This window comes from Lissotriton helveticus, chromosome 1_1 (genome assembly GCF_964261635.1).
Source record: "Lissotriton helveticus chromosome 1_1, aLisHel1.1, whole genome shotgun sequence".
NCBI lineage: Eukaryota > Metazoa > Chordata > Amphibia > Caudata > Salamandridae > Lissotriton > Lissotriton helveticus.
The window spans coordinates 582,794,545-582,811,997 of NC_136057.1; the positions used below are offsets into that span (position 1 = coordinate 582,794,545).

General features: G+C 47.5%; 1 protein-coding gene across 1 annotated transcript in view; it reads right to left on the reverse strand.

Annotated features, from left to right (window-relative positions):
- ST8SIA1 (ST8 alpha-N-acetyl-neuraminide alpha-2,8-sialyltransferase 1) overlaps positions 1-17,453 on the reverse strand; it is a 602,520-nt gene that overhangs the window by 12,541 nt on the left and 572,526 nt on the right. The window lies entirely within an intron of this gene.

Genomic DNA, 17,453 nt, shown 5'->3' on the forward strand with positions numbered 1-17,453 from the left:
TCTCAAATCCGTTGCTGCAACGGGTGTCAGCATTGAAAGGAGCGAAAGTATTGTGATGGGACATCCAGTAGTGGTATATGTACCACATTCAGTTGAATTGTTAATGACCAGGACGAAGACGCAGCATCTGACCAATAGTAGGCTCACGCGCTACGAGCAAGTTATACTTGCCGCAGAAAACGTGACTCTCAGGAGATGCTCTGTCTTGAATCCTGCTACTTTGATGCCATTACCTACCGTAATAGAAGGCGAAGGATGTGAAGACCACGATTGCCTTGATGTGACTGAACTATGCACGAAACCCAGACCAGATATTGTGGATGAGCCATTGTCTGACCCCGATGAAATTTATTTTGTTGATGGCTCATGTTTAAGAGACGATACTGGTCGGTTGAGAGCAGCTTATGCTGTTTGTACCATTACTGGAGTTGTGGAAGCCGCTTGCCTGGAAGGAGTACATTCCGCACAGGTAGCAGAGATTATTGCCCTAACTCGTGCCTGCATAGCAGGAAACGGAAAGAGAGTCACCATCTACACGGACAGCCAATATGGTTTCGGTGTGGTTCATGATTTCGGGCAGTTGTGGTCTCAGAGGGGTTACATGACCTCCTCTGGTTCGCCCATTCGAAATGGAGAATTTGTGCGATTGCTGATAGAAGCATTACAAGGTCCTGTTGACATCGCAGTAGTAAAGTGTGTAGCACATACTAAGAATACCGATTTTGTGTCACAAGGTAATAGATATGCTGATGAAGTCGCACGCTATTGTGCGGAACAAAGTTATTCTTTCTCAAAGGTGGAAATAGAAGGTGCAGAAGAAAAGACTGAATTAAGTATGATGTTAGAAACTGTAGACACTTGGGAGGATTTAAGAATAATGCAGGAGAACGCACCTGAAACAGAGAAAAAGGCATGGGAAATAGCAGGTTGTGTGCGAAGTGAAATGGATTTTTGGGTTTCAGCAGATGGGAGAGCTGTGTTACCTGAAGAATTAGCTAATCCCATGGCGAGAGAAATACATGGTCCAGTACATCTAGGAAGGGATGCTATGATGAGAGTGTTTAGGCAAACTTGGTATTGCCCTAAATTTAGAATAGCAGCAGAATCAGTCTGTAAACGATGTGTTACTTGCCAACAGCTGAACGTAGGCAAACGAACCCCAGTCACACTGAGTCACATTGGGAGGTCGGGGGGGCCTTTCAATAGAATGCAACTAGATTTCATCGAGATGCCAAGAGTCAATCGCCTTCGGTATGTGTTGGTGATTGTATGCGTATTTTCCAGATGGGTTGAAGCGTACCCTACACGTAGGTGCGATACACTCACAGTGGCTAAATTGTTGCTCAGGGAGTTGATACCGCGCTTCGGGGTGCCTGCCTCTTTGGAATCGGACAGAGGAAAACATTTTAACAGCGAAATAGTGAAGATGTTGTGCTCCACACTGAATATCGATCAAAAGCTGCATTGTAGTTATCGACCAGAAGCTTCAGGAATTGTGGAACAAGTGAATGGCACTTTGAAGAATAGATTGGCTAAAGTAGTGGCATCCACATCTTTGAGTTGGCCAGATGCTCTTCCTTTAGTGCTCATGAGCATGCGCAGCACGCCTGATAGGAGGACAGGTCTCTCTCCCCACGAGATCCTGATGGGGAGGGCCATGAGACTTCCTACAGTTCCAACTACTGCTCTATTGAATATTACAGATGATCTGATCTTGGATTATTGTAAAGGACTGTCTGACGCCATCCATTCTGTGTCCCTTCAGGTGCATGCGGCTGAAGTTCCAGCAGCGAGGAACCTGTGTCATGACCTGAACCCAGGGGACTGGGTCCTGGTTAAAAAGCACGTCCGGAAGAACTGCCTAGATGTTCGCTGGCGTGGGCCCTTTCAGGTAATCCTGATAACGAACACCGCGGTGAAGTGCGGGGGGCTGCCAAATTGGATCCATGCATCCCATACTAGAAGAGTTCCAGCACCTCTAGAAGGAACAGCTCCCATCCCAGACGAAAGCCCGGAAGTGGAAGAAGAGTCGCAAGAAGGGATTGAGGCAGCTGAGGAGGTGTCGGAAGAAGTTGGGAACGCATCGGATTCAGAAGAAGAGCGAAGGCAGGACGGCAGTGAGACAGAAGACGCAACTGAAGGAGAGAGCAGAAGTGAATACGACTCAGACTCAGATCCGTATCGGAGCGATCAAGAACCAAGTGGGAGGACAAGGAATAGGAGAATAAGGCTTGGAGCTGCCACTTGGCCAACAAGGAGAAGAAGGCTAAGTTTGAGGTCGGCCCAGGAAGAAACGCTTACTCCTATATCCGAAGACTCAGATCCAGAAGAAGATATCCAGGATCAAGCCGAGGAGGGTCTTAGAAGATCAAGTAGGGTGCGAGTGCCTAGCAGAAGATACTCTACTCCCGATTGGACCTACCTCGTTGCAGATGTCTGGGAGACACAGAACAGGGAGGATCAGGGAAGTGGAACTGATCAGAACTGACCCGATCATCACAGTGCAAATAAAGTTTCTACTGCCAGGAGCGGAGACCGAAAGGTTGCTGACACTCAACATCGTTCATCCTGCTCTCCTGAGTGGAATAAGAAAGTTGATTTTAGAAACAGTTGAGTTTCCAGTTTGCTGTTCACGATATCCAATATTGGAGGGAACTCTTCTTCGTTTGGAAATGCTTGAGCGAGTAGTAGAAATGCTAGGAGCACTTATTGTTGTGGACTAATATCATATTGCGAATGTCTTCAAGGGGGTGCAGATCTGGAAAAGTGAAGAAAGTGATCTTGATTAGAACGGACCCCTTTGTAATTGTGGATATAGAACTGATAGTACCAGGATTGGAAATTGAAAAAACGCTAACTCTCAATTTTGTCCGTCCACTTGTCTTGAGCGAAATAAGGAGAATAATCCTAGAAAAAGTTGACTTTCCATGGTGTGGTACGAACTGTCCAGAACCTGAGGGAATGATACTTCGGATGGACATTTATGAAGAAGTAGTGTCACTCCTTGAGTCATACATAACTTCAGACGAAAATAAGACTTTTGAAAAGAAATTGTAAATTTGTTGCAAGATAACCTAGCGCCGAGTGGAAGAAGGAAAAAATGGTAGGGGTTTCATTTTAGTGGATGGAGAAGGGCTAGGGTTGTCTATTTCTACTGGACTTTGAACTGTTTTGCGGAAACAAATTGTCAAGCTTCCAAGTGTTCGAAGAAAGACATTGCAAGAGAGAAAGACTTTGTTTGAAAAGGAGAGGAAGTGAATGCTGGAAGAAAGTCGAAAACTACACTGTTTGAGAACATGGAGGCTGGCAACCCGAACCGCAGGGCAAAATGTATAGCTGTTATATTTTTAGGAGTAGTGGTTTCTCTTATAATTTTAGTGGTAACTGTTTCATTCCTAGCGGGACACGAAGGGGATGAAACCGCAGTTAAGGAGGATAAGGGAGTGTCAACACCGAGAACTACCGTTATTAAAGAGAAGGGAAACATCAATGAAAAAGACAAAGCATTGTTAGATGCAGAAGTAAAAAGGTTACACATGGATGAGTCACAGGGGAATTACAAGTCAAATGCTTATGCTAAATTGCTTTATGAATATGTTGATGCCATGGAAGTAAAGGATTGTTATGTCTGTATGCAATTACCAGCTTCAGTGGAGGAGGGTATCAGATACCATCATCTTCCGTTAACATATGGAATAACGTGCAGTTTATTGTTAAGTATGTTTTATGGACGAGACGGATTTGAGTATTACTTCTCGAATTTCGACTCGACATTGCCAGAGGTTCCGAATTTCAAGCATTTGAACAAATGGGACTACTACAAAAGCGAAGACAGATTACACAAATGGTTTATTCCATGGAGAACGTTAGATACTTCACATGCTCGAATCAACAATCTGACTTGTCAAATATCAGAAGTTGAGAAAAAGTTTATAGCTCAGGTAGATACTAGATACAGGAGGCAGAAGATATTGAAGGCATCAGGACAAGGGGAAACAGATTGGACCAAGGAGGAAAGGGCACAACAACGAAAAGGTAGTATTGGTCCAATTGCTTTGGATAAGGAGAAACGGGGGAAACTGTGCATTCACAGGAGTTACTCCTATTATGAAAACGTTTATGTAGGACAAGTCAATTGTGAACATGCCTTTCAATTGGAGTATTACTCTAAGAACGTCATGAAAGGGATGCAAGCAATACCAAATGTATATTTTGTATGTGGAAAATATGCCTATGTGAAGTTACCAGATAATTGGTACGGATCATGCTATCTGGCTGTTGTCTTCCCTAAAATATATCATGTTGAGAATTTAGATACGCCTAAGAAAGAAATATCAACTAGATGGAAGCGAGGGCTGGGTGCAGCAGAAGTAGTTGGAGATGTAATAGGTGCTGCATTCCCGTTCCTAGGATTGATAATGAATGACATTAAGATCAGGAGGTTAGCTACAGTCGTAGATAGGCTATCTGCCAGTACTGCAAGATCCTTGATGCTGATAGAAGGGGAGATGCAATCGATTAGGGCAATGGTTCTTCAGAACCGACTTGCTTTAGATGTTCTGTTAGCAAAAGAGGGAGGAGTCTGTAGGGCCTTGAAGGTCCAGGAATGCTGTACTTACATTCCAGACAATTCAAAGCCTCTAGAGAAGTATATACAAAACATCACTGCCATACACTACGAAATTGAGGACCTGGCAAAGGTAAATGTGTGGGAAAAAGTAGGCCATGGAATGGGTAAAGTTGGAAGTTGGTTTGCCAACTTAGGAAAGGGTATCGTTTGGTACATATTGAAACCCATCATCATAGTAGTGATTTGTGTAATCACTTTGTGGGGATTGGTGCGTTTGTATCAATGTTATAGAGCAAATAGGTTGCAGAGAACTATGAAGAAACAGGAAGAAGAGTTGACAGCGATGCAGGACACTCAATATAAAAGTCTGAAAGCATTAGAGAGTATGAAAAGAAGTGGTACTGTCCTGACTTCACTTTAAAAGGTTCTACATTTTTAGTGTCATGGTGATGATGACCCCTGAAGGTCATCAAAGGGGGGACTGAGAGAGCACGAGTTTGAAAAAATGTATAAGTACACCATATTTACAAGCACGTAGTTAGTTTAAACATGTTTTGCACACGAGTATTTTATATCCAGGAGTGAAATATACAGAGTGGTTTATATTCAGTAGTGAAACGTATAGAATGTTAAGTAGAGTAACTATAATTATAACGGTGTGAGATTAATGTAGAAATGTTGGAGTATATGTGAAAACCTCATGTTCTCATGTTAAAAAGAGTCATGTCCAAATTAAATGTAACTTTGAAAATCCAGTATTATGTGTAGGCCTTAGGGCAATTCACAGCAAACCTGAACGTGCTGCTAAACTAATGTGAGATAAAGTTGACATGGTTCTTTCAAAATGTACTATTGAACTTAGGGTTAAAAGTATATGCTTTATAGATGTGTTATTTTAGAAACGTATGCTAGTTAAGAATGTTTGCTGTTTAAATCAAGTTAACGTTTTAAGAGTGCAGGAACCTGCTGCATGTAAATCAAGTAGGCCAGAACAGATAATGTCATGTAGTTTAAATTGCCATGTGCTCGTTAGAGGAGAGGTCGTGAGGTGTCCAGTATGGAGCTCTGAGAGTGTTTTATGACCTAAGATATGGTGAAGTCTGGAATTTGAGGCCCACTGCAGGACGAGCTGTATGCAGGTGCGAGGGTCCTAATCAGCTCGAATGAAAGGGACTTTGTTCAGTGGCGCCTTGCGCAGGCCTGTAGGAGTTTCCAGGAATTTCAGGGGGTATCAGCGCACGGAAGAAGGAGCCTGGGAACCAAGGTCAACTATAACGAGGGTCTTCAAGAGTACCATCATGGAGTTTACCGCGCAAAGATGTACCACGTGAGGGGCGTCCCAAGGGGCGTTTCTATTGGAAATGTGATTTGGTATTAGGGAAAGAGACCCGGGAGGAGAGCAGAGCAGATGATTTTGGGAGCCTAAGGAAGCGGATGGATAGGCAGATAGGCTGATCAGGAGAGACCCATTATCAGAGAAGAGACAAAGAGAAGTGTGTGATCTTCTTAGGAAGTCACCACGGCTGACACCTAGAGGGTAAAGATCTTGCTAAGTAGGGATGTCACTTAGTATAGTGTAGGGACAGACTAACCTTAATTTTCTTTTCTGTAATGACTTTGAAGTTGCAACTTGTATTCATTTTGGCAACGCTCATGTTATTGGAAGTTGTACTTATTATTTTGTTCTTCAGACTCAGACTATTCAAAAAGTTCATGTTCATAGTGATACCGATTTATCTTCTTAATCTCATTTTGAGAAGTTTGTATCTTCAGTTATCTTTGACTTTATATTAAATCTTTAAAACTTAATTTTGGTCAGTGGTCATTTAGAGTGGTGTAAGTTCTTAAATTGATTGCTTTATTGCGAGATTACCTTTTACTCAAGACAGGTACCAACGATTCAGTCGACAGGAAATGGGATTTGGTAAGATAATTAGTAACCAGTAATCCCGCGTTAGCACAAATGACAAAGCCTCCTATTTATCTGTTTTGATAATTAACACATAAATGAAAGGCATTGTGAACAGGTTAACATATTGAACGGCTTTATGTGAACTGCAGTCACCGGAAAACAAATGGAACGCACAAAGCTCTCTATTTAGTGTTGTAACAGATAAAAGATTTGTCGAATTGTTATATGTATGGCTCTTTGGACGACTTAGGACAAATGATAGACCTCACCTCTCCACTATAGCAAATTCCCCAAGAAGCCACTTGAAACAAGATTGCACAATGTCTCCTACCATATGTTGCAAAACATGTGCTAAGTTTCATAAAGACATGCTTTGCACAGTGCATGAAACATAGTAATAGGAAGTGCATATTTTCTTACATTTGTCTACAGCTTGGTTATATGCTTTTTACTGTTATTCATTTCTGGACAAGCACAATAAGCATACATCAAATACAGTAAAATATACAGTTTAAACTTATATCGAAAGGTAAACCATGGGAGCCTACACTCCATCTTTAAGCCCATCTCCCATTTACTTATTACAGCCATGTAATAAAATATGTGATGTCTCTAGTCACTTGAAATAAAGAAATGACATAGCTTTTTTATCTGCGCTATTACAGTTGAGGTTTCACATCATAATGCGTACTGCTAGCAGCCAAGGTGAAAGGGAGGTCACAGTGCATAATTACTGCAGTTTAAACAAGGTAAGCAAGATCTGGCTTTTCCTTTTTCTGATATGTATTTCTAAAATGAATAATTGATCAGTAGAAAAGAGGTAGTTATCTCAACTTGTTTATTTTTTTCCATGCTGTAGGTCATTATCCGAAAGGTAGAATCTCTGCATACTTCTGCACAACAAAGTCACAGCATTTATTGATCGATTTAGCATTAAACAAATTCTAATATTGTTTGCAAAAATTACTAACTGCTTTTTGGTGTGTACAGTTTCTACTTCTATTTCTTATGTCTGCTGGGAACACGAAATAGTAAGTTAAAAACATTTGAGCGGTTTGTAGAAAAGGTGATGGTGTGACCATGTATTAGAAGAATAAAATACCCCTTGCTGTCCATTAAAAGGATATTGCAAGTCTCTTTAGAGTTCCTGGCCTTATAAAGTAATGTTGCCTATAGCCTCATTCCTCTGTATGGTCCTGGAAGTCATTGGTGACTTGCATTATACTAATAATGTACAACATAGATTACTTTATCTCATATATATTAGTAAACACGTCCCAACTATGAGAATATAATTTCAGTGAACTGCGGATGCCATGTCCACCTTATGCAAGCCATTTATATCTTTAGGTATTTTATCAATACCTATGAGCATAGGAGCACTAAACCGATACCATTTTTAGGATCTGCTTTATGAACGCTGCATGCAGTATTATTCCAAATCCTTTTCAAAACTCAAGAATCAATCAATCAATCAATCAAGGCATTTATATAGCGCACTACTCACCCGGAGGGTCTCAAGGCGCTGGGGGGGGGGTCCGCTACTGCTCGAACAGTCAGGTCTTGAGTTGCTTCCTGAAGGCGAGGTGGTCTTGGGTCAGGCGTAGGTGGGTCGGAAGGGAGTTCCAAGTCTTGGCGGCCAGGTAGGAGAAGGACCTTCCTCCTGTGGTGGCTCTTCGGATGCGAGGGACGGCGCCGAGGGCGTGGCTGGTCGATCGAAGCTGGCGTTTGGGAGCGTAGAAGTTGAGGCGGCTGTTGAGGTATCCTGGGCCTTGGTTGTGTAGGGCTTTGTGTGCGTGGGTGAGGAGCCGGAAGGTGATTCTCTTGTTGACCGGGAGCCAGTGCAGGTCTCTCAGGTGTCCGGAGATGTGGCTGCGGCGGGGGATGTCCAGGATGAGTCGTGCTGAGGTGTTCTGGATCCGCTGGAGTCTCTTCTGGAGTTTGGCGGTGGTTCCGGCGTAGAGGGAGTTGCCGTAGTCCAGACGGCTGGTGACGAGGGCCTGGGTGACCGTCTTCCTGGTCTCGGTGGGGATCCATCGGAAGATCTTACATAACATGCGCAGGATGTTGAAGCACGACGAGGAGACGGCGTTGACTTGTCTGGTCATGGAGAGGGAGGAGTCCAGGATGAAGCCCAGGTTGCGTGCGTGGTCTGTGGGTTTGGGTGCGCTGCCCAGGGCGGGGGGCCACCAGGAGTCGTCCCAGGCGGAGGGTGAAGATCCCAGGATGAGGACTTCCGTCTTGTCCGAGTTCAGTTTCAGGCGACTGTTCATCATCCACTTGGCAACGTCTGTCATCCCTTCGTGTAGGTTGGCTCTGGCGGTGGCGGGGTCGTTGGTGAGGGAGAGGATCAGCTGGGTGTCGTCGGCGTAGGAGATGATGTTGAGGTTGTGCTGGCGTGCGATGGCTGCGAGGGGGCTCATGTAGACGTTGAAGAGTGTTGGGCTGAGCGAGGAGCCTTGAGGAACGCCGCAGATTACTTCGGTGGCCTCCGATCTGAACGGGGGGAGGCGGACTCTCTGCGTCCTTCCGGCGAGGAAGGAGATGATCCACTCCAGTGCCTTCTCCTGGATTCCGACGTTGCTGAGGCGCTGTACTAGGGTACGGTGGCAGACAGTGTCGAAGGCCGCGGAGAGGTCCAGGAGGATGAGGGCCGCTGTTTCTCCGTTGTCGAGCAAGGCTCGGATGTCATCGGTAGCTGCGATCAGGGCGGTCTCGGTGCTGTGGTTGGCCCGGAAGCCAGACTGCGAGAGGTCGAGGGAGCCGTTCGTCTCGAGGAAGGCGGCCAGTTGCTTGTTGACGGTCTTCTCGATGACTTTTGCCGGAAACGGGAGCAGCGAGATGGGGCGGTAGTTCTTGAGGTCGGTGGGGTCGGCTGATGGCTTCTTAAGTAGGGCGCTGAGTTCGGCGTGCTTCCAGCTCTCCGGGAAGGTAGCAGTGACGAAGGAGGTGTTGATGATGTCCCGCAGGTGGGGTGCGATGACAGCGTCGGCCTTGTTGAAGACGTGGTGAGGGCAGGGGTCTGTCGGAGATCCGGAGTGGATGGAGTTCATCGTGTTGACGGTGTCTTTGGTGCTGATCGGGGTCCAGGCGCGGAGGGTGGTTGTGGGGGGCGGTGGTTTGGTCGTAGCGTGCGTCGGTTGAGTGCTGAAGCTGTTGTGTATGTCCGCGATCTTGTTGTGGAAGTAGGAGGCGAGGGAGTTGCAGAGGTCTTGCGAAGGGGTGATGTAGTTGTTTCCTGCGTTGGGGTTGGAGAGCTCTTTCACGATGTTGAAGAGTTCTTTGCTGTTGTGTGCGCTGTTGTCCAGTCGTTCCTTGAATGCGGTTTTCTTGGTGGCGTAGATAAGTTGGTGGTGTTTTCGGGTGGCGAGCTTGAGGGCAGTCATGTTGTCCGGTGTTGGGTCTCTGCGCCAGGTTTTCTCGAGTGCTCTGCAGTTCTTCTTGGAGCTCTTGAGTTCGTCGTTAAACCATGGTGCTTTCTTGCTGCCGGGTCTGCTCGGCGGGGTCTTCAGAGGGGCGAGGTCGTCTGCGAGGTCGCTGATCCATTTCGTGAGGTTGGTGGCCGCTTGGCTGGGGTTCGTTGTGCTGATGGGAGGGTTCTTGCTCAGGGAAGTAGCGAGCTGGTCTGCAGTGATCTTGTTCCAGCTTCTGCGGGGAACCTGTTGCTGGTGATGGTGGACCGTGGTCCTCCTGAAGCTGAAGTGGACGCAGCTGTGGTCCATCCAGTGGAGTCCCGTGGCGTGGCTGAAGGCGATGTCCTTGCTGGAAGAGAAGACCGGGTCGAGTGTGTGTCCGGCGTAGTGGGTGGGGGTGGTCACCAGTTGCTTGAGTCCGAGGTTGGCGAGGTTGTCCAGCAGGGTGGTGGTGTTGCGGTCGTTGTTGTTCTCCAGGTGGAAGTTGAGGTCCTCGAGGAGGATGTAGTCGGCGGAGGGGAGGGCGTGCGGGCTGATGAAGTCGGCGATGTCTTCGCTGAATTGTGTGCGTGGTCCCGGGGGTCTGTAGATGAGGGTGCCTCTGAGGGTGGTCTTGGGGTTGACGTGGATCTGGAAGTGCAGGTGTTCGGCGGGTGCGAGGGTGTCGTCGGTGTCGGTCGTGATGCGGATGGTGTTCCTGTGGATGATGGCGATGCCTCCTCCTGTCTGGTTGACGCAGTCCCTCCGGATGATCTTGTAGCCGTCCGGAATGGCGATGGCGATGTCGGGCGCTGAGGAGGCGTTCATCCAGGTTTCCGTGAGGAAGGCGACGCCTGGGGCTGAGGTGTCGAGCAGGTTCCAGAGCTCGACGGCGTGTCTGTGGACGGAGCGGGTGTTGAGCAGGATGCACTTCAGGTGGGTGCTGCTGGAGTTCGGCTTGGTGGGTGCTGGTGTAGCGTGGGTCCGGTTGCAGGTGAACTTGCAGGAGTGGCAGCTGAAGGGTCCGTGGGTGCGTCTCGGTGTGGCTCGGTAGCAGCCCGGGGTTCGGCCGGTGTTGAGTGCGTTGAGTTCGGTGGCGTTGTAGGTCCGTCGGGTCGGCTTCCGTCGTTGGGGGCCAGGGGTCCTGGCACTGGGCGCGGTCCAGGCACGGACGGGCGCAGACGGGCTTACCTTTGGCACACCTTCGGCGCTCATTCGGTGCTCCCGCTGCACGTCAACGCTGCGCGTTTGCCACTCTGCCATATGAGGAGAGTGGGGGGGGCGGAGCGAGGGAGGGGCAGCTGGGAGGCGGGAGTGGGGCGGCGAATGGGAAGGGTCCAGGTGTAAGGGGGCGGGGCCGCAGGGGATCAGCGGCGGGGAGGTGGCGGGAAGCGCGGCGGGGGAAAAGCGGGAAAAACGGCGGACTAGGCAAGAGACAAACAAAGAAAGATAGAAAGGCTGGGCACAACAGGGGAAACAGCACCAATACAGGGGGAAAACAGAGCGAACTACAGAGGCAGGAACAACGTGCAACAGGGCAGAAGTCGAGCAGGCAGCAGGAAGCGGCGCTGCGCTACAGAAGCGGAGACCACGCCTGGTGGTCAGGAGCACAGCTGCGGGCAGCGGCGGGAACGAGGCAGCCTGGGCACACCCACGGGGAGTGTGCGCAGTGCGTGGTGGAGTGACCGGCCCAGAGGGACAGAGGTCACTGATCACCACTGCGTGCACTCCTCCCTATAAGGTCCAGTGGGAGGGAGGGGCAGCTGGGAGGCGGGAGCGGGGCGGCGAATGGGAAGGGCAACTCGGTTGAATCATGTAAAATGAATAGCTTCCTTATGGGTGAAGCTGCCAGTCTCACGCTTCAGGAATTGGAGTTTAGCTTCTGTGCCATGTTCTTCAGCTGCCTCTTGCCTCATTACCCCCAGGTCCCTCCTGTCCTCATCCCTTTCCTTAACTAAGTGGAGATTACTATCTCCACGACAGAAAAAAAGAAAAGGAGCATGCTGGGATACCCAACCCACTTCCTCCCACTGGGAATACATAAGCGGTACCAGCCCAGGATGCAGCCTGTTGTCTTTTTCTGTCTTCGAACAGATTGGGACGTGTTTGGACTTACCTGCTGGATTCTTCACTAGACGTCTCGTCAGGGCTGCTGCGCTGTCCTTGCCGTCCTCTTCCGCGTTCTCCTGGCCTGCCGGGCTGGCCAGGAGCCGTGTTGCTTGCTGACCGGCCCTTTGCGGCTGGGGCGCTGTTCCTCCCGGTCTCTTCCGGGTTGCGATGCACATCTTCCTGTGGTTTGGCCGGTCTGGGGGAGGCGTTCCTGCGGCTGTTTGGCGAGTCCTGGGGCTCTGCTGGGCGATGCTCCTGGGCCCCCTGCCTGGCGTTTGATGTCCTGCCAGCCTCCTCTTCTTCCTGCCGCCCCTGCTGATCGGTTGGGTCAATGCAGGGGTGGGCCTTGCTGTGGCCTCGGAGACTGTTTTCGGCGGGCTTCCCCACCCGGCGCTGGTTTCCTGGTGCACGCTTGGGCTGGCTATTAGGGGGCAGTGGGCTTGTGGTGCACCCTTCCTGCCCCCTTGGTGAGTACCGCATAGCGGTCCCCTTTTTTTCTCCTTGCTGTTTTAGGCCTATGTTGGCTGGCTCTCCTTCTGGGTGCTGCCTGGATGGGGGCAGAGACTCCTGGAGCTGCCAGAGTTTGTGCCTGGGGTCCTGTGCATGCGGCGCAGGCACTCTTCCGCTGGGCTGCTTTCCCGCTTCTGCCCTCGCCTGCGTCTCCTCTGGTCATTCCTTCTTTTGTGCACTTGTTCTTGTCAGTAGGCGAGGTTGTGGCGTGTGGCTAGAGCTGCCGACTTTCGAGCCCGTGACTGCAGGTTTGGGCCAGGCATCCGCTCTACATCCTGTGATTTCAAACATGATCCCGTCCTTGTGTACTGTGACTCATGTTTGTGTCATGTGAAAATGTTATATAACGCTGAGATACGTGTCCCTTTGAAGTGGCTTCATTTGCAGTGACACATGCTACTATTTATGATTGGCAGGTTTGAGTCATGGGCTTTTTGGCGGGGACAGCACTGCGGCCTACGTTCCTGTGAATTTGATGCACATACTTGTGGTTTCGCTACCTGCTGCAGCGTCTCTGTTCATTTTCGCCTGGGTTTTCTGGATTCGATTGGCTTCTGCTTTCCATGGGATTCCCCTGCAGCCCTGGGTGGTGTCTCTTACCCATGCCCTCTTAGGGTGTTTGGGTTGCTGCCTGCTTGGCCTTCTGCTCACTGCCGCAATGTACGCATGGACCTTTGGGTGGTACCGGGGTTTGAGCCCGAGGCTTCCTGCTTGCGTTTCTTGCGCCCTATGGCACTAGGCTCCACTGGTCTCACTGGGCCTTTGCCATCTGGGTTCCTTGCTTCGCTCTGGTGCTGTTGGATCCAGTCGTCTTCGGGTCCCTCCTGGTGCTGGTGGATCCCTGTCTTTGCTGGCACCTGTTTCTGCGTGCTGGCCCTCTGTGCTTTGCTGGTTGCATGTGGCGGTGTGTGCTGTCTCGGTCCTGGGCCCTTGAAGTCTCCTGATTCTCTGCCTCCTCTGCCCCCTGCTCCCGGCGTCCTGGTGGTCCTTCGGCTTCTTCAGCTACTTGCGACGTTGGCTCCCCTGCCTTCGCTGTCCGGTCTTGGGTCATGGTTTCTCCTGGTTTTCAAGAAACAAGGGAACCCAAAGGCAATTCGCTAGGGACCTTGGGTGATTAATTGTTACTAAAAACAGAGGTCCCTAGAAAATGAGTATACATTAATTGGTTAACATAAGTGTAATGATCAAATGTCCACAAGTGATCATGTAGTTTAAAGATGGTTTATTCCAGGATAGTTACAGGATTTACAGGATGATAAGAAGATGGGAACAAGACCATAGGGAAACCCAAGCAGGTTCTTTTGAAGATCGTCGCCAACTTGTAATGATCAAATGTCCACAAGTGATCATGTAGTTTAAAGATGGTTTATTCCAGGATAGTTACAGGATTTACAGGATGATAAGAAGATAGGAACCAGACCATAGGGAGACCCCACCAGGAGCAGCCAGCATGCTGCTCAGCCCAGCCAACTGTCATATCTCTCTGCAGATTCTTAACATTCCAACAGCATCATCACATTAACATTCCACTGGTGGTAGAATGGCATTGCATTAGCATTAGCAGGATATTACAATAAGCTAAATAGACAATATGTTCCTTGACCAGCCGGACAGAATTTATTTTCAACAATATGCTTTTTAGTGACAAAATATTAAACAAATTTACAAGTGGAGCGCAACCTGCGACCCACATATAAAAAACAGGGAAACAGAGAATTAAAAGGGGGTTCAGGCAAGGAGAGGGAGAGTCTGTTTTCTATGTTTCTTTTGACAGACTTGATATTGTGTTAGTACCATTGTGCATTAAATCCACATTATTGAGTGCCATATGGTACAGTAGTGTCGACGTTTCGATCCCCTAACTCAGATACATGGGATCATCTTCAGGACAGTAGTTATAAACATGCCTGTCTATGCATAATAGTGTAGTTGATAACCCTTACATAAAGGTCTCACATTTATACAATTTAAAGAAAGAATTTGGGAGGGAAAATGGGGAACAAAAACAAATATAGAAATTTAAAACAAAAGGCATGTTAAGACTAATTTTAAATGACAATATCTACATGTGCACTTAGTGGGTGTGAAGTAAAATAATAGTATTTATAAAGGAGAATGGAGAGTAAGGAAATGGCATTGAGAAAAGTGAGCCACTAAAAATAATTAGGCAGTGGCATATAGGTTAACGAAGGAGAGATAATCTGTGCGCCTATCGTTTGTGGTGTCTCGCTATTTTATGGTAAGATGTGCCCAGGGTGCGAGACAGTTCCAGCGAGAAGTGGCTAGTGAACATCAAGAATTTCAATGGACAAACGGCATATATTTTATGGAGCAGTGAAAGATTCTAACTGGTGCCTAAGGACTTCAAAACTTTGTGACTATGTGAGACAACGAGTTGGAAAATGCAATAAATTAGTAAAAGCCCGAGCCTCCCAGAAAGAATTGCATGAGCAGTTCAGAGTTAAATTAAGCAGGCATGAACGGTGGAATTACCGGAGAATGGGCCAGGTGGTTGCACTTGAATAATGATAGTGCAGGTCCTCAGAGCTCTTAAAAACTCGTCCCGAAGGTATTGGAGCGCTTTACATGAGCACCGTATTTACATTACACATTCACGCACGGGGAGATTAAGTGATTTGCCCAGGAGCACAGGATGTGGACGCGACCTTGAGGCTTGAACCCTGGTTTCCAGCACCAGCGTCGGGCGTTTATCCCCTGGGGGGCCGCGGCTCTCCGAGGGGTAAAACCGACAGACCACGTGGGAATTACCCTGGTAGGTGGCGGTGAGTACCACAACGCAACGAGCCTGTGGCCCGAGCAAAATAATTCTTTGAAACAACAACGGTCCCATGCATTCATTAGTAGGAAAAACAATAAATATAGACAAAATCCGCGCTATATTCTGAATGACATGTCCAGCCGGACAGAGGTCTGTAAATTTTACTGAATATACAAAATTCAAACAGAATACCTTCAACTGATCACCCGTGTGGTACACAAGCCTGTGTCCAACACTGACAGGTCTTAATACAGAAGGTAGATTTACAGAAAGAAAGGCTTTATAAGGCAAACAAATGTTTTTCTGTGTACTAGATACCGTTATACAGAAAAAATCAAGAGAACACCATTACAACACATAGCAATCACGTTTTGTATACGGTGTTACAAGGTCGACGGCGTTTCGGTCCTCCTATGTTGATCCCCTTGGACCGCCCTTTCCCCTGACTACAAGTCCCACAAGCCTTCTCCTTCCCAGAAAAAGAGCTTGACACAAAGAATAAAAGCTCTGATGAGAGCCCAGGGACACTTGTCCTGGTCTCGAAACGCGTCGGCAGCTTTGGTGGAATAGAGCATTATCAATAAACAATAATAGGCTTGGCTAGTTCAGATATTATCAATTTTGAGTCATTCAGTTGTTCTCTATTCCCCATTCTTTTGATTTTTTCATTCATTGATTCTATATGTATGTGATATTTGTTTTCTGTTATGTATTAATTTTTTTGTAGGATGTTGGATGTTCAAATATCATTTTGACACTGTTTTGTTTCTATGTGTATCAAACCATTTGTATATAAATTGAATGTACAGTCCTGTTTTCTGTCTATTGATGTTAAAATATATTTCTAAAATTTAAAAATAATTGGCATTGAATAAGCATGCCCGGTTGGGATGTAATAAATATTTTTCTAACCTGAAAAGTTTTTTCGTTCAAGTAAGAGTGGTTGAGGCAATTTTCATGTTGTATGCTTAATAAAGGGTCTAGCCTTAACCACGTTTTCATAGACCTATCACCTTTGGGTTCCAAGAAGATAGACCAGTACAACACGGATGGTTTGTGAAGTGGCTGGGAGGATTTAAGCTAGTAACTGGAGGGGGGGAACTCCTTGAGAAAGGGGAGAATTAGATAACTTCTATAGGTGCTCATCAACCTAAACTGAAGAGTGATTTCGGAGGTCTCTAAAGGACCGGTTGTTTGGAACAAGTTAATAGAGCTGAATAAGAAGGAGAGAGGCACACACAATGGCCAGTGGTCGCCGACAAGAGGAATGTCTGAGTTTAAAATAACTGTACACATGCGTCTTCTGCAGCAAACTGTGTGATCAAAATAGAGGGATGTGGGAGGGGGAGGTTTGGCCTATGACTCCTCCAACATAGAGTTGGAGGGCGACAGGCACTCTGCAATTTTCAGGAGGGGGCATATAGACAACGTCATGCAGGGTGGGGGAGGGGGGAGTTGTCAGGGGTTGTAGAGTTGTTTGTTATATAGTTTATGCTCAGCAATGAAACACATCACAGTGGTCACCTCCAGAGTCGAGCACACAGCTACAAACCTTAGAGACGCCAGGGTTTGGGGAAGGAGGGGTGTCACATACAAGTCTCAGCTCAGTCAAAGCAGTTGGGAAGGGGAACAATTTAACATACTTGGGACCAAAAAAGATACACAGAGAAAGACTTCTGTTCCACATTCGCCCGGGGAAAACGGGCCCATGTATATTCTTCAACACTTCACCACCAAATAGCATATACCCGTCATCATGGCTAGAAATAAGGGTAGGGACCTGAGGTTCCTCACATGGAATGTGAACTGGTTAGGAGACAAACTCAAGCGAGGTATAGTCCTCCAGTACTTAAAACGCCAAGAGCCAGACATAGCCCTATTGCAAGAGACCCACCTTATTGGTAACACCTGCAAAGGCCAAAATCAATGGGGTTACCAGCTAATAGCACACGCAGGATTCACCCCTAGTTCCCGAGGGACGGGCATTCTTATCCGCATATGGTCAGTAAAACATTGGTTGATGGACAGGGTAGGTTTGCAACTGCCACTGGCACATGGGAAGGGATGCCCCTGAGCATAAGGTCGGTACAACAGTACAACACCACGGCACTGCAACATACCACATTAACAGGCCTAAGTAAATTCATTTTAGACCTCCCTGTGGGTACCGTAGTAATAGGA